The following is a 22422-nucleotide window of genomic DNA, read 5'->3' on the forward strand; positions in this document are numbered from 1 at the left end:
TAAATTTGTAATAAATTACAATGTAACACCAAGTATCAACATATTTCAATTTAAAATTTTGGTACATAGACATAAGACTATAACCACATGACTTCAATGATGGACTGCAATACTATAGATAAATCTCTTTTGTATCTTTAAAAATAAAATTATACATTAAAGATCTTTAATTGAGTATACCACTCCAGCCGCTGAAGTGGTGTATACAAGTCACAGACACACTTGAACACACATATGTCAACATTTAGCAGAGCGCTGCAGTGTACGTGTGATTGGAGTATATTTCATTAGCAAAACGTTTCCGTACGGTTCAGCGACAGAGCGGCACGACGACGCTCTCGAGGTATTAACGTGACGAGAGCCGAGATTAATCCTCTTTGGCGAATGTCGCGCTGGCAATCGATTCCTCTTTGGAGCTACAGCAGAGCACTCTGACAACAAACCCGTTACTTACGAGTCAGCTGATCCGCCTGCAAGCAGCAGCAGAGTGGCGCGCCGTGCAAAACGCCAAATACCGATCAACCTTCGCTCCCACGTTTTTAGTTTACAGAAGTGGCTTTTCTACAGGCCTACCAACAGGTAAACTGAGATAAATAGTATTAGAATATCATTAAGAAGAGCTAAGGTAAACAATGTAAGACTGTTATTGTTTCGAAAAGTTCTATTGCATTTAAAAAGATAAATTACAGTATATTAAAACAACGGTTTATATAGTATTGTTACTTGGTAAATCATCTTGTAGAATTATTTGAAACAATATGTATATAATATACCGCATATATTACTTGATTATAAGTTAAAAACCAAGTAATCTTAGAATTCTATTACTTGAATTGATACAAAAATAGTAGTATTAGACTGTCTTTCTTCAACAGGAAAAGTTCTCTTAGGACTTTTAAATGCGGGCAATATTTTTAATGAGTAAGATGTTATACTGTACAAGAGCAAACACAGTGGATTAAGCTTTTTTTATTATTTTACTTTTGCTTTCCACTATTTAAAGTTTTCCTTTATTCTGGCCTAGTTGTAAATAGACAACATAATTACTAATTAGGTACACGTTAATAATATAGTTTATTTGCCGCAGTTGCATAATAATTAGAGATATAAAATAAATATAAGGGTTGTTCAGTTTCATACGAGCTTTAATTTAAAGTGGTGGAAATCCTCTTTTGCAGTTAATACGTTAATACGTCCATACCCTAAGTATGGAATTTTAATATTTTCAACAAATTTAACAAAGTTGGTATTTATTTGGAAAACACTGTTATTTATGGTGTTATTAGAATGTAAGTCCCGTGATTACATGTACGAAAGTTTACTTCATTGTGTGTCAGTATTACAGGAATAGTAATTATTCTTTGTATACTTTAGACTGACATTTTGAACCGAACAGAGATAACCAAAGTTTTTCCTTGTTTTCGGCGCGAGTAGCTTTAGGATAACGCGTTGAATAACGTGTGTTTATATTTGAAAGTTTTGTGATTCCAACATGCGACCCTTTATTTTGATACCCGTGCATTCTTTTAGTTGAAATTATTTGAAACAAATTCTTTGGAGTATATTTATCGGTCAATCCTTTTAGACTAAACCTCTCCAGTTAGTCGTTTGACCGGTAGACATTCGAGGTTAGGTAATCTTATACCCCGTATAGTTTATCATTTTTAACATTTCACTGTATAATATTTCGTTCAGATTGTTATATCCTAAAGCCAGATAAGCCAAGATATAGACACGTGATATTTAATTTTCTATTTCTTATTGTAAAGATTTATACTTATATATCTTAAAAGTAATGGCCGTATAGTAGCATTCTCGCACAAAAAGATCGGCATTTGAACCTCGGCGGAGAGTTTACTTATTTTTATCTATGTTTGTTGATATTATATTAGGCCATTGCCACTCATTCACATTTAATGTATTGACTGATCTTTAAAGATCTTTTACTCGTGGGGTTGGAAGACATTCATTTGTGTGTCTGTCTGCACTTATATAGAAAACAAACTGGCCTATAGACTTGAAATTATGCATGAAACTTCATTGCTACTCGAGAATCACAGAGTTCGATGTTAGTGCATATAAATACATGGACTATTCCTAAGCGGTAGCAAATATTTGTTCTTGGTCTTATGATTATAAATCATGGGAAGGAAAAAGTTTCAGAATAAATACATTTGGAAACAAACTCTGTAAAACCATAAATGGTTTATATTAACGAATGTAGCCCCACAATCCCGACATATACAATACAATTTAATTGTGACTTGATGAATATACTTGGTATACTTATATGATACCCGATTTAATGAACAAAAATGCTTTGCCATGATGTATAAATTTATTTTTCTTATGATTATCTGTAGTTTTATCTGACAATAAATAAATAAGGAATATACTTGAAAACTATTTGCATTCGACCTCAGAAAAGCGTGTTTTGCGACATGTAGAGTGGCGTATTCTAAACTTGTTTATGTTCAGCCTAAAACATATTTACACATATTGACTTAGGCGTCTTTATGTTTTTTTAATAGACACAAAATTGTATTTCATCAATCGTATGGACAAAAATAACTTAAAATCCACATTCTAAGAGTAACATATTTGTATCAATGTATTATCTAAAGTATTCGAATTTACTCACATAATTTAATTAAACTTTACAGTGTAGGTAACTTAAAAGTGTGTGAAAGAACAGAGGTGTTTAATTTTACAAGTCGTGATGTAGCCAGACATCAAATACAGGCAAGACGTAAAGTAAATTAACATCAGTTGATTATTCAGTAATCTGAGTAAATGTGATATATCAGAGCTGGGGTGATTGGGTTACTACATGTTTTACAATGTGTTAATACAATCCCGAGTCCCGAAAGTCCAACTTTAGTTTCTGCAGTTGGAAGTTTTGGCAACTCTAAGAGTAAAGTTGTACACACTGCAATAAATTGCTGTGACACACTTAACCCTCTGGAGTCGATACTCCTTAACTGCGAATTGACGGAGAACTCTGATTTGAATTTGAAAGAGAAACAATCCTAAGTTAAAATAATTGAGTTGTTGAAGATGGTTAATAAGGTTACTTGAAGTTTTTACAGTTTACTACTAAAATTAAACATATAAATTCCGGGCTGTACTCAAAACTAAGGCCAACTTTAAAAATTCCCCCATACAAAAAGGAAGCAGTGTAACCGACACAACTGAAGCTCCCCAAGCTGTATTTTAAGTCGAAAACACACATAAAGTAAATCTGTAAAGCTACATCGTTGTATTTTCACACCAAAAACAGTTTATATGTTTCTTACGATACTCAGTCAGCGCTTTATTTGACTTGCATTCACTTCTTCGTCATACGCATTTGCCGCTGAACAATGTCAAAGTACTTTACACTTAATGGTAAGTTGCTTGAACAAAGCAACACAGGAAATTAATATTGGTTAATCTGTTTCAGATAATCTAAGAAAACTAAACTTCTTTGACCCTTGTAATGCTCAAAGTTGATTACTTTGCTATAGAAACCCCTTTAAAATACTCTTTTCATTTCAACATTTATCAAAATCTTTTACGATCAATCGTTAATGGCTACGAGACTTTATAATGTTTCTTCTGTTTAAGGCATATCGGTATTCACAATGCGTGTATAATATTTATAATAATTATATCTAAATGAATCGTTTATATTGTAAATTTAATATATTGGCATTGACAATTAAATTCTCTATTGTTCATTCTGTTTACTAATCATCTGTATTGAAAAAAAATATCTTTACTTCTCTATACGATCTATCGATATTGTCAAAAATGGTTTCCTACAAGAAATCGATACAAACGAGAACCTCTTTTGTCTTTCCTCTTTAAATTTTATCGGTATTGATAAATATGGTTTCCTAAAATAAATCCGTATTGACGACGAGTTCCTCTAACGCATATTCTCTTTACGTTTCATCGTTAACTGACAAAGCACTTCCTCCTAAGGCACTGTTTTGTTTTCAAGATATTTTAATATAAATTAAAATGTCACTAAATAATATTTCAGTTTCTACTACATTAGGCTACTACACAAATTTTAGAACGTTTTAAATTTTATCTCAACATTATATGTCCAGAATATTTATTTTGTCAAAAGCGTTTATGGTAAATACTATAATTTTTATATCCAGTATAATGCAGTACACAGTCATTCAGGACACCACATACAGCAACAATAACGAGTCGCAAACACTGTGTCAAGCGCCAACCGCTGTCTAAACTTGAGTACATATTCATTTTAGAATGATAATTTGAAAAGCAATAATGGTATACTGAATTGAATCAGTTAATATTGCTCTTTATTCTCTGTTAACATTAATTTGGATGGTACAAAAATTTATATTTGCTTTATATTTCCTAAATTAAAGAAATATTGAAGCGAACGTAATATTTAAAAAAAACTTTTTTCTTTCGTGTAGCAAGAAATATTTTTATACAATATTTTAATTTCGCATGTATATTTTTAAAGTGGTTATTTTTCTTTAAATGTTGAATGATGTGGTAGAGAGCTTTCACGACACAAGTTCGTAGAATCGCGTCTGTTTGCTTTGAAGAATGACACATTTCAGAAATACAAATTAAGTTGATATTCCACTTATCTTACAGTCATAAATTAAATTATACTATGGTGAGAAACAATAAAAAAAATCACAATATCCATTTTTTTATTGGTATATTTTTTTGTTACCGGAACGCATTTTTCTGTTTTTGTTCCTGAACGATTCCTTTTCCATATTAGAAGAACACCATTATACCATTATACTGGTTAAATTAACTTTTCAGTCATTTTATAATAAACTACACATGATGAATGTAAAGAATATATGTAATACAATTTGCTAATGAAAAAATATTTAAAACATATCACACTTTGGGCAATTACTTTAGTAAGTCTATATTTCCACTATTGTTGCAACAGGAATTTATTAATGCTTAGCTCAACAAATATTGTGTTTGATTTAGGACTAAATGTCCTTTTATTTGTATCTTGAATAGCTGCAACGTACTAATTACTAACTTCAAAACTTTTAAAAAGTGGGAAAAATTTACGAAGTATTGTACCTCTTTGAACATTGATGGTTTTATTCGGATACATAGCAATCTAAGTCAAAGAAAGTACCTAAATGATAGTTGCCTAAAAAACTGCCGAATATACTGGACTATCAACTGTTGTCATTGTATCCACTTAATGTCGGTTCCATCAGGAATATTTTATTCGGTCTACTCTAGTCTAGATAGTCAATACATAGATAAAATAAGCAAATACTTTACAGCTAGAAGTATCCTTATCACGTCTTGAAATATTTCTTAAAGAAGATGCCAATCCTTTAGAAGTATTCTGCCCATCCTTATGGGCCACTAGCCAGTTCGAGGATCTATTAAACAGACAAGGGCAAGAGTCGATACAGGGCAAGGTCGATAACACTGATCAAAATGCAGCAGTCACAGACTTGATTTGCGCTAACTCTAACTCAGACGCCAAATTAGATGTCTTTTAACCATTGGCACTCCCAACAGCAGTGGCAATAATTGCAAGGGGATCCAAAGTTACTTCCCTGTCAACCCGGTTAAGAGGTTTTAAAGTCATCTCTCCTGACACAAAGTTGGTTTTATAAATCCCCCTACAGTTATGCTTTGTAAATGTATTAATAAGGAGTAAGTAAAGGATCTTCTGGTATGTATACAATTTACACTACACTAAATGAAGCAATCAGCTACAGGCAACCATTATTACGATTGTCATTCTTTTTGAATAAACGAACGGTTATTCATCCGAAATTATGTATGCTTCAAACGTTTAATATAATAATAGAAACTTCATGTTATATCATCAACTGTAAACCAAAATCTTCTATTTAAACATGTCTGCATATTCTTTGTATATCTTTTTAATATGCAACTATTTCGGTTTCTTAAACAGGACTTTTATTAGATCTTAAAATATTCATCATAGATCAACTTTAAGGACCGTTGATTAGGTATTATTATATGTATGAAATTTTAGCTACATAATGTAGCTTCCCTTTTGTTGTTTGATACATATTGCTTTGAATGTATACCAATGATGGAAAAAATATAGAGCTGTATTGATTGTAAGAAGTACATCCATACTACAGTATTTAGATAATTGTAATCGTAAAAAGATAAACTCTTTTATTTAACTTAATAATAAACTTTTATTTTATTTACAGGTGTATTACATTATTAAGTTGATAATAAGAAGTATATTGACGTCTACTTCAAATTATCTTGATTTTTTACATGTGTTCGTAGTTTTATCACACAAATTACACCTTTCTTTTGTCTAGCTCAACATTCAATTACCTAATTCCTAGGTTGGGGTGAAACAATAAAAATCTTAATAGTTTGCTGAGCTTTAGTAAAACCTGTCACTCGTGGCATTGGAAAACTTAATTTTTTTCTGTCTGTCTGTCTGTCTGTCTGTTCGTGCGAGATTTCGAAAACGCACTGTCCTATAGAATTTAAATTTTTTATGTTGTTTCATTTGCACACGATCAACACTGAGTTCGAGGATGGTGCATGTAATGCCATTGGGATTTGGCTGAGTGTTAAGGAATATTTTAATATTAAATTTGTCTTATGGGTTACCATGGTGACAAAGAAGAAATAGCAGAGTAAACAAATTTGTAAAAATTCAGTACAAGGGATTCTAACATGTACCATATCACTACACGTTGCGTAACTATCCCTATACGTACATCATTTTATTAGTGACTTTATGTGTAGACTTTTATTTTTTCAATTCTGACTAGACACTTTTTCTATTTAATGTATCATGTAGTATAATGTATCACTGAGAAAGATTTCATATGAAGGCTTAAAATGTTGCATGTAAATTCATTTTTACATACATGAGTGTTTCGACTCGTGATCTTTGTGTAAACTTTTGTTATATAGTTGCATGTCTGTATTACCTGTAGGCAGGACATCTCGAAAAAGCATAGAACTATATATTTAGAATTTCGCATGCAACCTCACGAAGCTTGTTACGACACATTGTGTGGTCTACTTCACACTTGGATACGAGTATAGTGTACTTCTGTAGGCCTTTGGAGCACAGGATTGATTTCGTCATCTAATACTAAACACAACGTATTGCTTTATCTCTGAAAGTACTGAAAAGCTATAAGTAGTGCTGTTTCACTATTCCGCAAACGTAAAAATATTGTTCGAGGCATCGTGCTTCTATTTATGGTACAAATTTAGAGTAACGATGTGAAGAACAGTTAGTAAGTAATTTTAAAAATCATTTAACTCTTAATGAAATGGAATCGAACAAATAACATCTCTGACAATGAATCACCGGAGGTCAGTGGAGGATCGACTATATAGCGAAGACTTAATGAGCACACAATTTTGGACGGAAAATTAAAGCAGGCCACAATCTGCCTATATGTAACATATTGTATCGATTCATTTCTTACTTTTTAATATTTAAACGATTAGAGAGAATATAAAATGTTAAGGAAACATTCAGGTTTTGTTGCCATTTGTAAGAAATATAAATAATAGGGCTATTAAATGTAAATAGTAGATTTACCATTTGTTACACCGGTAAAATAAGCCTAAACATATTATCCATAAATAAAACTGTAGACGTTTGTGTATACGTATTATTTTATTTTCAGTTCAAATCTATGTTAAATGAACGAAATATTAAAATAATATCTCAAAACATAACGATTGGTATATTATATATTTTACTAAATATTTTCATTTTTACCGTATGAAATGTATATTTGGCCAATAAAAACATGACATTTTTGCTTAGCATTACATTTAATTGCATTAATTTCGGAAAGATACATAATTATTTAATGCATCTATCGTTAGAATAAAACGACAGAACCGGTATAAATCACCAATGCTTTAGACACGGAAAGTAGACGAGATAAATTGGAATAAACAACATACAGTACGGCGAGATTCAGAGTTTTAACTCTACATGAGTAATTAGAAACACAGAGTACATAATTATAATATATTTCTTTAATGATAAGATAAATTGTCAATAACGAGGTTCAGACGAGTAGCCTTTATCAGACACAAATAATTCGTAGTAGATTTATTCTTATTGAATTATCTGTTTTGGTAATATACGAGGTAACTTTTGTTTAAAAGTTCATTTAAAACACGTTGACACACACAAAGAACTGTTTTGTATGTAAAAGAGGGTAAAAATGTATATTATTATATTAGCAAAGCATTCAGAATATCTCATTAAGTTTCTATGCCTAATTTATATTATTGTTTTAGTTTAGGTTCCTTCACAATTTGCATGCAATTATCGCTACAACAAGTGCGTCACTGGGCTGATATCAGTATGCCCTAAAACCGAGTTAACCTATGACAATAACTTCCTGGGCGTTGTGTTTGTTATGTCATGTGACAGACACAACAACTGTACGAACACAATTACAATTGGTAGTATGGAAGCTGATGGAAGTGCGAGTCGTTTCCTCAACTACTACTTCAATCGAAATGTTGATTCATGTAGTATTGAATGGTTTTTGAACACAAAAAAGTAGAAAGCTTACTGGACATTTCGTAAAAATAAATATAGTTTTCAGTAAACACTATCCGAGTATTTTTGGATTTAACAGAAAGAGATAAAAATATCTGTGTAAAATGTTATATTAATATATTTGCTAAGATCATATTATATTTTAGCCATCATAATAATTAGAATATAAATTAAATAAACCTGTACAGACAAATGTACTAATTTGAATAAAAGTAAAGTTCTCATTTAAGTTTTTGAATACTTTAATTGTTATTAAATTCTTATATTGTGGAATATTCTCTATACACATTTCACGTCAAATCATCGGTATTATTCTTCAAAGAAATACAATATATTAGCATATATTTATTTTACTAAAACTGTAAGAAATTACAATAAATAAAGGAAAGTTATATTTACTTGGTATATACCGTTAACTAAGGATGGTATTTATACTGCCTTAATTTCTTCCCTAATTACACCCAATTCGTAAATTTATAATATTTTCTTGCATGACTGGCTAATTTAATGTAAGTGCTGAAGATAAATATTTAACCAAATAACATTTTTAAGTAGAAAGTACTACTTATTTATAATGTGCGTATTTACAGTTGCAATAATATGAACATTATCTCTACTATAAAATATATGTTATTATTATCATAATTAATATTCAACTATATATCAATACTAATATGAAATATGGCATACACGTAATGTACACATTTAATGTAATTGTCCAGTAGTATGTTAATGTAAACAAAAATGTTACAAAGACAATTACAAAAAATAATGAATGTAATAAGGGATCCATTTTATTGAGATTTCTCATTAATATAGTAGACGTATATTCTATTTCGTCACAAATTGCTAAATTAAACTAAACAATTGACATTAATATCAATGTTTAGGAACCACCAATGAAAAATATGTAACGAAGCATTTACACGCGATCGATATGAGGGTCATGTGTTACATCAGTCGACAAGGGTGGCGACTGTTTCCTTAAAAGTACCAATATGACATTTGTTCCGTTTAAAATTGTATCTAAATATCAGTCCTTACAATCGGTAAACTGCACTGTTACCGCCCGGGAGTGGAGAACCCGGGCTGGACGAGCTCCTCGTAAAATAACAGCTTTCCTGTAAAAACCAACTAGCGAGGTTTCATCGGTTCAGTTGTAATATCAGCTATTCGTACCGGGTATTGATTAATATTTTATGTTTCCACATTGGGTATTTTGCGTTGTTGTTATTTTCGGTAAACATGAAATGGAAGTGAACCTCGGTAAAGACGAGTTCCGCAACGTCCGTGGACTGACACGCCTCACGGTTTCGCCCTTCCCTACCCGAGCCCTCAGGGGTTATTGGGTACTTACGATAGAGCATGGACCTGGTGGATCATTGCCTGACCGAGGGTGAGAGGTGGATCATCCCCGTACTAGGCCGCGGCAGGAGCGCTAACCCGACCCCCGCACTGCTGCAAACGTACTGACTCCCGGCAACCCTCTCCTCCACTACCGCTGCACCCCGCCAGGCCCGCCCACCGGGATTCCCGCACCGACACAAATTTCCCTCTCGACCATACTGAGTGTTTTATGAATCCGTATGAAAAATAATCCATTTTAAATAATGCTTAAGAAGACATTCAATATATTTCTAAATTCAAACTGTATTAAGAGTATAAAAGGTCTTGATCTTTTTCGGCATTATGGTACATTTCAGGGCAATAATGGACATATTTTTAATAACGATCTTTTCTAAATTCATACATCGTGTAACGTAAAATTTATTATGTTCACAGTACGTTACTGTGCTTTGTTGTGTTATTGTACGATGTAGTACGATGTTTTACGTTATGAATAAAAACCTACACAGACATAATGCATGTGCTGTATAAAATATTTAGACTGCCAGGAAAAATGCGTCGTCAATGCTAGTTTTATTCTTCAAGAAAAAACAATTAAACATTTTAGATGTCCAAAAAATACTTTGTAATTATCATTGACCAGATTGTTAAAAACATTTCATAATTAAACATTTGGATACATAGTCCTTAAACAATGACGACAATATCTTAACTTTTATCATGTCATCATTATTTAAGCTTAGAGTTAAAAACATAACTTGGTTTGGTCGGGAAAGTAGTTAAATAGTAACGTTTTAGCAAACGTGTGTGATTTTACTCTCAACTAAAAAACTAATTAGTGAAAATATGGTAATACCTCATGTATAATTATCGTGATATTCGATACTTTACTTTTAGTAATTAGCTAAAAATTACAATTTATAAAGCCCACTATAGCATATGAAAAACATATTAGGATTTAAAAATTTAAACTAAGTAAGTAATCTTAGTTGAGATAAATGAGACAATTTATCCTAGGAGTTCCCGGGAGGACTGAAAGTACAGTTACATAGTACTGGTTCTAAGATTCTAGATACCTAAAGTAACAGATGTAAGGAGATATGTATACATTCATCGTTGTAAACAGTTGAGTAAATAACGTTAGTACTATGTTCCAAGGAGGACTGAAAGTACAGGTACATAGTAATGGTACAAAGATTCTAGATACCGAAAGTAACAGATGTAAGAAGAAATGTATACATTCATCGTAGTAAACAGTTGAGTAAATAACATTAGTACTATGTTCCAGGGAGGACTGAAAGTACAGTAACATAGTAATGGTTCTAAGATTCTAGATACCGAAAGTAACAGATGTAAGAAGAAATGTATACAATCATCGTAGTAAACAGTTGAGTAAATAACATTAGTACTATGTTCCAGGGAGGACTGAAAGTACAGTAACATAGTAATGGTTCTAAGATTCTAGATACCGAAAGTAACAGATGTAAGGAGAAATGTATACAATCATTGTAGTAAACAGTTAAGTAAATATAGTTAGTGCTATGTTCCAGGGAGAACTAAAAGTACAGTAACATAGTAATGGTTCTAAGATTCTAGATACCGAAAGTAACAGATGTAAGGAGAAATTTATACATTCATCGTAGTAAACAGTTGAGTAAATAACATTAGTACTATGTTCCAGGGAGGACTGAAAGTACAGTAACATAGTAATGGTTCTAAGATTCTAGATACCGAAAGTAACAGATGTAAGGAGAAATTTATACATTCATCGTAGTAAACAGTTGAGTAAATAACATTAGTACTATGTTCCAGGGAGGACTGAAAGTACAGTAACATAGTAATGGTTCTAAGATTCTAGATACCGAAAGTAACAGATGTAAGGAGAAATTTATACATTCATCGTAGTAAACAGTTAAGTAAATAACATTATTACTATGTTCCAGGGAGGACTGAAAGTACAGTTACATAGTACTGGTTCTAAGATTCTAGATACCGAAAGTAACAGATGTAAGGAGAAATTTATACATTCATCGTAGTAAACAGTTGAGTAAATAACATTAGTACTATGTTCCAGGGAGGACTGAAAGTACAGTAACATAGTAATGGTTCTAAGATTCTAGATACCGAAAGTAACAGATGTAAGAAGAAATGTATACAATCATCGTAGTAAACAGTTGAGTAAATAACATTAGTACTATGTTCCAGGGAGGACTGAAAGTACAGTAACATAGTAATGGTTCTAAGATTCTAGATACCGAAAGTAACAGATGTAAGGAGAAATGTATACAATCATTGTAGTAAACAGTTAAGTAAATATAGTTAGTGCTATGTTCCAGGGAGAACTAAAAGTACAGTAACATAGTAATGGTTCTAAGATTCTAGATACCGAAAGTAACAGATGTAAGGAGAAATGTATACAATCATTGTAGTAAACAGTTAAGTAAATATAGTTAGTGCTATGTTCCAGGGAGAACTAAAAGTACAGTAACATAGTAATGGTACTAAGATTCTAGATACCGAAAGTAACAGATGTAAGAAGAAATGTATACATTCATCGTAGTAAACAGTTGAGTAAATAACATTATTACTATGTTCCAGGGAGGACTGAAAGTACAGTTACATAGTACTGGTTCTAAGATTCTAGATACCGAAAGTAACAGATGTAAGGAGAAATTTATACATTCATCGTAGTAAACAGTTGAGTAAATAACATTAGTACTATGTTCTAGGGAGGACTGAAAGTACAGTAACATAGTAATGGTTCTAAGATTCTAGATACCGAAAGTAACAGATGTAAGAAGAAATGTATACAATCATCGTAGTAAACAGTTGAGTAAATAACATTAGTACTATGTTCCAGGGAGGACTGAAAGTACAGTAACATAGTAATGGTTCTAAGATTCTAGATACCGAAAGTAACAGATGTAAGGAGAAATGTATACAATCATCGTAGTAAACAGTTGAGTAAATAACATTAGTACATGTTCCAGGGAGGATGAAAGTACAGTAACATAGTAATGGTTCTAAGATTCTAGATACCGAAAGTAACAGATGTAAGGAGAAATGTATACATTCATCGTAGTAAACAGTTGTGTAAATAACATTAGTAGTACTATGTTTCCAGGGAGGACTAAAAGTACAGTAACATAGTAATGGTTCTAAGATGCTAGTTACCGAAAGTAACAGATGTAAGGAAAAATGTATACATTCATCGTAGTAAACAGTTCAGTAAATAACATTAGTACTATGTTCCAGGGAGGACTAAAAGTACAGTAACATAGTAATGGTACTAAGATTCTAGATACAGAAAGTAACAGATGTAAGGAGAAATGTATACAATCATTGTAGTAAACAGTTCAGTAAATATAGTTAGTACTATGTTCCAGCGAGGAATGAAAGTTCAGTAACATAGTAATGGTTCTAAGATGCTAGATACCGAAAGTAACAGATGTAAGGAGAAATGTATACAATCATCGTAGTAAACAGTTGAGTAAATAACATTAGTACTATGTTCCAGGGAGGACTAAAAGTACAGTAACATAGTAATGGTACTAAGATGCTAGTTACCGAAAGTAACAGATGTAAGGAAAAATGTATACATTCATCGTAGTAAACAGTTGAGTAAATAACATTAGTACTATGTTCCAGGGAGGACTAAAAGTACAGTAACATAGTAATGGTACTAAGATTCTAGATACCGAAAGTAACAGATGTAAGAAGAAATGTATACATTCATCGTAGTAAACAGTTGAGTAAATAACATTATTACTATGTTCCAGGGAGGACTGAAAGTACAGTAACATAGTAATGGTACTAAGATTCTAGATACCGAAAGTAACAGATGTAAGAAGAAATGTATACAATCATCGTAGTAAACAGTTGAGTAAATAACATTATTACTATGTTCCAGGGAGGACTGAAAGTACAGTAACATAGTAATGGTACTTATATTCTAGATACCGAAAGTAACAGATGTAAGAAGAAATGTATACATTCATCGTAGTAAACAGTTGAGTAAATAACATTATTACTATGTTCCAGGGAGGACTGAAATTACAGTAACATAGTAATGGTACTAAGATTCTAGATACCGAAAGTAACAGATGTAAGAAGAAATTAATACAATCATCGTAGTAAACAGTTGAGTAAATAACATTATTACTATGTTCCAGCGAGGAATGAAAGTACAGTAACATAGTAATGGTTCTAAGATTCTAAATACCGAAAGTAACAGATGTAAGGAGAAATGAATACAATCATCGTAGTAAACGGTTGAGTAAATAACATTAGTACTATGTTCCAGGGAGGACTAAAAGTACAGTAACATAGTAATGGTACAAAGATTCTAGATACCGAAAGTAACAGATGTAAGAAGAAATTTATACATTCATCGTAGTAAACAGTTGAGTAAATAACATTATTACTATGTTCCAGGGAGGACTGAAAGTACAGTTACATAGTACTGGTTCTAAGATTCTAGATACCGTAAGTAACAGTTGTTAGGAGAAATGTATACAATCATCGTAGTAAACAGTTGAGTACATAAAGTTAGTACTGTGTTTCAGACATGCAGCGTTCGAATGTTTATGTATTTATTACATTGTATGAAATTAACGGGAAGCTTTCTGAATTGGTTTCCACGGAATCTCAAGGCATATGTTTTCCCGGGGCTGAAAGCACAGATATTTTTGTATTGTATAATATATTTGTCTAGAGATAGATTTCTAGATGATTTCTAAGGATCAGCCAAGGTAAGCGACGCGTTGTGTAAAGTAGTCGCAGATTGTGTCTGTACTTTGCAGTGGCATTTTCCTTTTTGCTTCCATTAACTTGGCTTAGGCCGATCCGGTTTAGAAGCCTTGTTTGTTTTGTATGAACCTGCCAAATTATATTCGTTCTAAAACTATGCTTTGTGCTAGAACCTAATTAACCTAAATATAATTGTGTGTGTGATCTGTGACAAGTGAAACTTTTAGCTTTTTAAAATCTAGAAAAGTACATTTTAATGTTTGTGTAATATTACAAGATAGGTTACAAGGTAGGAGTTTGCCATACCACGATTCACTAAACAGATGCTGGGTTTGTATGCAGAAAGGGCTTTACCTCATTTCATCTTATAAATAAAGAAATACACACACAAAACACACACACACACACACACACACACACACACACACACACACACACACACACACACACACACACACTGGCATTGTGTATTTTTGTGGATATATAGACAGAAAACAAATATTTACATCCACGTCCCTGACAGACTAAATAGAAATAATTGTGTGAGCTACAGCTGTACTGAGAAACAGGCTTTAATAACGTTCGGGAACTTTATATGGGCGAACATGCACGATAATATAACTCATCCTTATGTACAGTATAAATAAAAAAGTTGTCCTTGACATTTAAATGCTGCAAATAAACTCTTTTTTGAGAGTAGGAACTTTCATGATAACCTAATGAAGAACAGTGTGATACACTAACTTTTTCCCTTTAGTTTGGCTTCCATCCTTAAATTTTACTGAAGTTTTCCTTCCACACACCAAGTTACCGAAAGATGATTTTGTATTTTTTGAGGTATTTGTGATACATGCATTAACATGTGACTTGTTAGAATTTTATTTTATACGATTGTACTCAGGTTTGTACAAATTTGTGTTTTCTAATATTTGTTCTAATATTCCAGGTTAACCCAAAAAAACAATATAAATATTCACTAACGCTCAGTCAAATCTATTTAGTTACCATAATCGAAATCAGTATTTTAAAGTCGTACAAGCAGACATGACGTATGAGGAAAGTGCTGCTTTAATTAAAATTAAAGTCACGTTTTCCTCGTAGATATTTATCTTTTTAATATTGAACTGAGTGCTCCTAACATTTCAAACAGCTTGTTTCTTGATTGGTTACACAAGCAAAGAGATAATTATATGATAACTGTCTGTAACTTCTAGAAAGGCTTTTAATTAATTACGGCTCGTCAAAGTAATCAAACCGAGTTTAGTTTATTGCACTGGAATTAATGTACGCTAAATGAAATTAACTAAGAACACTATCATTACAATTAATGTTAGAGAGGTGCTTAAAATACTGCACTTTAAAGCAACATGATTTTGTTTGATTAACAGTCATAAAGTATATATAATTTTAAAACAACGATCCTTTGTCTTAGGTTTTGAGTAACATTTGTATCAAATTTTTAAGTGGTAACTTTAGATGCAACACAAAATTATTAGGTAAAACTTAAATAATAAATAAATACAAACGTAATTAAAATAGTAAATAGTAAATAAATAAAAACACGTAGATGTAAGTATAATTTAAAACTACAATATTTTATATGTAATGATTTTACTAGCTTGCAAAACTTAACGCTGCTTTCGCGTCTACAATGTTGTGCTTTTCAACCGAAGCATAGTGCTCATTCCCTGGGATGAGAATAAAATAATCAATTCCTCATAAACAGTATGCTAAACGTAATCTAGTTAAGTGTTTATATTATTAGAGTAATATTAAATGTGAGTTAAGGAGCGCAAAGGGTATGAAGCAACCTCCATCAAAAACGTCAAGTGATGAACTGGTTTACAAAGATAAACTACATTTATATGTTTTAAGAGATTCTTTCTGTTGTTATCAAGAAAATTTATGTACAAATCTTTATATTAGAAAAGCCGTAAGTGTAACGATATTTTGCACTTCTAGTTCTGTCCAGTGGGGCACTTCAAACAGATGTTTGAACATTTTAGCGATTATGAGTGGATCAGATTCATTATCGTGTACCTCCTGAATATCTATTTGTGTTAGATGTCTGTTTCCCAGAATTTTCAGTTACAATATTTCATACGGTGTCTATATTCACCCAGTAAACGGAGATAAACGGGTTCGTCTCCGGCGGAACAAGTATGATTTGTGATTCAATATATTTTTTTTTTAATTACATAACATTAAACTATTTAGCCATTTATTCTAATTTAATTATAATAAAATCCTACTTGGTACTAAAAGGTTTGTGAGTAAAATCTCTCATGAACTTCTTCATAAACTGTCAGTGCTACGTAATGAACCTCGCACATTTAAATCAGAACAAGAACTGTCAAGTAATTTCTGAAATTAATGTAAATCCTCTCCATGCAAGTTTCAAAGCGACAAAAACCATGTATAAATACACGACAAAAATTCTTCAAAATTAAACCAAAAAATCCTAACACTGATGACTCTCTGACAAACGTTGAACATTTATCAAATTACAACCATCGGTTCCAGAAATTTCGGTGTTAATGAAAGCCCTAATCTGTTTCACTATACCACACAAATTTAATTAAACTAACTTCATAACTGATGCTTTTAAATTCGCAAGAAACATAAATATAAAATATTAATAGAGTCAAACTTATTGTAATAATAAAATTAAATTTGAAGACCGTTCAGGATTGCAACCTCCACCATTTCCATTAGAAAATCCTGTTTGGCAGTTCATAAGTTTAATTTGGGAAAAATATTTGAAATCCAGATTTACCAATCTTCCTCCAGAAACCATATCTCGTTCTGAACGAAAAGCAATTCAATTACATCAAAATAATGATTTTTCCTTCAGACAAAGGTATTGCTATTAATTGTAATTTTAAACTAAGTTCATTTCTTAAAAGAGGCAGAAAGACAGCTTGATGAAAAACGAATTTATTGATGGAGAACTAACATCTACATTTAACCAAGAAATCCGTGACTACCTCACTCTAGAGACTGAAAATGAGTATCTTACATATGATATGCTAAATCTTCTTGGCCCAAAAGCACCGAAAACAGAAAATTTCCACCATTTTTCAAAACACATAAACTATCGAGACCACCTCCTGGCAGATACACCGTAGCAGCATTCGTAGATGACAACCTGTGCGCCCCTGGTGAGAAATCTTCCACCCTACATCAAAGAAACCGGGCACGTTATAACATGATTCATGGATATCTTCCAGCCACTTCCTGAGGAGACGAAGCTTTTAACAATAAATATTAAATCGCTTTACACGAACATTTCAAATGGAGGTGGTTTGGAAGCTACTATGCATTTTCTTCAAACAAAGTAAATTAAACCAAACCTTCAGCAAACTTAAAAATCTCACTTATTAATCTAATTTTAATACTGAATAATTTATAATTTATCAAAATTATCTTTAAATTAAAGGAAACGGCGATGGATACTCAAATGGCCCCCCATACGCAAATTGTATAATGAACTTTGTAGAAAAAAGTTTTCTTAAACCTTGCAAATTCCTTCCTCTTTTGTGGCTCAGATTTATAGACGAGATTTTTGTAGTCTTCTATAATGGATTGTAGAAGCTTCATCTTTTCATTGATAATTTAAATAACTTTTCATGTCTTAAATTTAATTGGAATATTAATCATAAAATCGTCACTTTTTATGTTGAATATTTACAGATAATAAAATTTTAAAAACTAAAACACATGTTAAAGGTAATAATAAAATGAATTACCTACATTACAGTAGTTGCCATCCAAATCATATAAAAAAAGCTATACTTAAAAGTCTTTCCCTTAGAGCCATATCCTTAAGTACAGACTTCAGATTTTACAATTTTCACAAGCAAACTTATCAAAGCTCTTACTAACAGGGATACCCTAAAAACTTTTAAATCAGCATGTAAGACAACCTAAAAAGGTTTTAAATATACAAAATTGTATTCTGGTTTGCACAATTTTAATAGGATCATGAAAATTGGCCACGAAAAAAATTTTAATAAACTCACTCTTAGTGACAAACGATTGTCCAAGCCACCTATAATACTATTTAAGAGACCTCAAAACTTGAATAAATTGCTTGTGATGCCCGAAATTCGTATTTTGAATTACAATAATAAACACATACCACAGTAATGTTATAAACCATGTTGTGGTATTTAAAACATTATAGACAATGCCGTTTAATTTAAAAGTGACGTAAAAATAACAAAAAATGTATCCAATAGCTGATAAATTGGCCTTTACCTCCAACAATGCTAACCTGTAGGTTTTGTCCCAAGGACTACATTGGGCAAACCTCGAACTCTTTGCGGGTAAGAATGACCCGGTCACCGTTTTTCAATTAACTGCAAAGACAAAAAACCAGTAGCCTTACACGCTATTCACCATAACAAAAACTTTGAGGATTACTATAAACGCAAAGCTATATGCAAAATTAAACCTTGTGGAAATAGCTCTCGTAATGATTTGAATATAAGGAATCATGAATTGGCACATTAATTCACAATAAAATCTATACAACCATATGGACTTAACATTCGCAAAATTATTGTTTTCCATTTGAATACTTGGATTGTTATTCACAAAATTTAATAAAATTCATTGTTATATTACTTTTATTTAAAAATCAACAACAAATCAAAATTTGTTTGAATGTCAAAACTGTTATTTACATTTTAAAAGTTTGTTATCAGGTGTTTCTTCTTTTTTTTGGAGAACTATTCAGTGTACGTTTATAGTTATGTACTTGAGAAAGTTGTTATGCAACGAAATATTATGTAGTAAATGATTTTTGTTTACTTCTAAGACTGTTGTAAAATTAATTCGTAAATGCATTAAAGAGAAATTTATTATAATCAATCAATAAATATCCAATAAAATTAATCTACATGTGAAGATAAATTTCAGTAAGGTAATTTGTAGGATAATTTTCATAATTAAATTTATAAAAAAATAGTACACCTTTTGTTTTGTTCATTTTGAAATCTGACATACATTTTTATTTTTTGGTATGTAATATGTGGCAGTGTACATTTGAATAATTCTTTACAAAGGTTTATTTCAGTTTTGATATTGATCTCTCAAATGCAATAATTGGATTTACTTTCATGTATGCATTTAATAATATTATATAATTAGTCCATTTATTTATTAACAAGGCTCAAAGGTTATTTTAACTAAATATAATTATTCATGCAATAGATAAATTTAATCTTTTAAATTGATAATCGTAATTAATTATTGATTGCCTCATTAAACTAAATCTGTTTGATGTTTGTTTGGTTAGTCTATTAAGCCATACTTTGTATTAAGGGATCAAATAACGATATTAACGAACCTTTGATGCAGGTCAGGTTTATTACTACTTTACGTGATTACTAGTTACTGTGTTGGTACTTGAATCAATAGATATAGGTACTAAAACTACTCCAACAAATAACGATATTAACGAACCTTTGATGCAGGTCAGGTTTATTACTACTTTACGTGATTACTAGTTACTGTATTGGTACTTGAATCAATAGATATACTAAAACTACTCCAACAAATAACGATATTAACGAACCTTTGATGCAGGTCAGGTTTATTACTACTTTACGTGATTACTAGTTACTGTATTGCTACTTGAATCAATAGATATACTAAAACTACTCCAACAAATAACGATATTAACGAACCTTTGATGCAGGTCAGGTTTATTACTACTTTACGTGATTACTAGTTACTGTATTGGTACTTGAATCAATAGATATACTAAAACTACTCCAACAAATAACGATATTAACGAACCTTTGATGCAGGTCAGGTTTATTACTACTTTACGTGATTACTAGTTACTGTATTGCTACTTGAATCAATAGATATACTAAAACTACTCCAACAAATAACGATATTAACGAACCTTTGACGCAGGTCAGGTTTATTACTACTTTACGTGATTACTAGTTACTGTGTTGGTACTTGAATCAATAGATATACTAAAACTACTCCAACAAATAACGATATTAACGAACCTTTGATGCAGGTCAGGTTTATTACTACTTTACGTGATTACTAGTTACTGTATTGGTACTTGAATCAATAGATATACTAAAACTACTCCAACAAATAACGATATTAACGAACCTTTGATGCAGGTCAGGTTTATTACTACTTTACGTGATTACTAGTTACTGTATTGGTACTTGAATCAATAGATATACTAAAACTACTCCAACAAATAACGATATTAACGAACCTTTGATGCAGGTCAGGTTTATTACTACTTTACGTGATTACTAGTTACTGTATTGCTACTTGAATCAATAGATATACTAAAACTACTCCAACAAATAACGATATTAACGAACCTTTGATGCAGGTCAGGTTTATTACTACTTTACGTGATTACTAGTTACTGTGTTGGTACTTGAATCAATAGATATACTAAAACTACTCCAACAAATAACGATATTAACGAACCTTTGATGCAGGTCAGGTTTATTACTACTTTACGTGATTACTAGTTACTGTATTGGTACTTGAATCAATAGATATACTAAAACTACTCCAACAAATAACGATATTAACGAACCTTTGATGCAGGTCAGGTTTATTACTACTTTACGTGATTACTAGTTACTGTATTGGTACTTGAATCAATAGATATACTAAAACTACTCCAACAAATAACTATATTAAACGAACCTTTGATGCAGGTCAGGTTTATTACTACTTTACGTGATTACTAGTTACTGCGTTGGTACTTGAATCAATAGATATACTAAAACTACTCCAACAAATAACGATATTAACGAACCTTTGATGCAGGTCAGGTTTATTACTACTTTACGTGATTACTAGTTACTGAGTTGGTACTAGAATCAATAGATACACTAAAACTACTCCAACAAATATATGAAATTTAGAGATGATCATAGAAAAATATATACTCGTATTATATTTGCACAATAGTGTATACGCTATTACAATAGCATATCCTAATCTGCACCAATTAGTAATATTTAATTTGTAGTAGGAATTAAATTAGTAAAGATTGCATTCTGAAAGAAAAATTTAAAAAGGAAAAGAAATTGTTTCATTCTTTTACTAGGTTGATGTAAATGAAAAAGTAGGTCTAGAGTAGATTAAAAGTTCTTTGTAAACTAAAATATTACTTAACTTACAGAATAATAAATTATTAATCATCAACAGCTTAAATTATTAAAAACTAAACCAATTCAAAAAATAATTTTTTTTGCATATAGATAGTTTATATTTTCATCGCGTTCATCATGCCAATACTTACAAAGTTATTTATAACTAGAACTATGTGAATGTCCATCTCACTATCGCTTAAAGATCGTTCTTGAATGATAACAGGGTTTTGAACATTTGCCATAGTTACTTGCTACAAAGTGTATAAAACAACGATTAGAGGATTAAAATCTAATTTCAATTGAACGAAGAAAATCTGTCAAAGAAAGATTCACATATTCTTTGTTTGAAAGAGTAAAGAACTTGGGCTCAGACATAATGGGTTAAAAGAAGAAAACGAAAACCTTGACTAGGATCTTTTCAAAATGGATAACCTCAGTCTGTCATAAATAAATGTAAAAGAAACAATAGAAAATAACGTGTGACCGAAAATTAAAAGAAAGTAAAATTTGCGTACATGTCAATCCTATATGTGGCGGGATTATGGAAGAAAATTAAAAGAGTATGTAAAAAATATAAAATTAGAGCCACCTTTAGATGACAGTACA

The 22422-nt window shown here is 31.3% G+C and overlaps 1 protein-coding gene across 2 annotated transcripts in view; it reads left to right on the forward strand.

The window, feature by feature from the left end:
• Nucleotides 1-367: 367 nt before the first annotated feature.
• The window catches only part of LOC124366452 (legumain-like), a 107428-nt gene continuing 85373 nt past the window's right edge, over nt 368-22422 (forward strand). Inside the window, exon 1 of one of the 2 annotated variants that reach the window (XM_046823019.1) lies at nt 368-579. The gene's annotated coding sequence lies outside the window, so the exon portion shown is untranslated. The remainder of the gene's footprint in view (nt 580-22422) is intronic. The other variant, XM_046823018.1, reaches the window with a different exon arrangement.

Source organism: Homalodisca vitripennis, chromosome 7, assembly GCF_021130785.1.
Source record: "Homalodisca vitripennis isolate AUS2020 chromosome 7, UT_GWSS_2.1, whole genome shotgun sequence".
Classification (NCBI taxonomy): Eukaryota; Metazoa; Arthropoda; class Insecta; order Hemiptera; family Cicadellidae; genus Homalodisca; species Homalodisca vitripennis.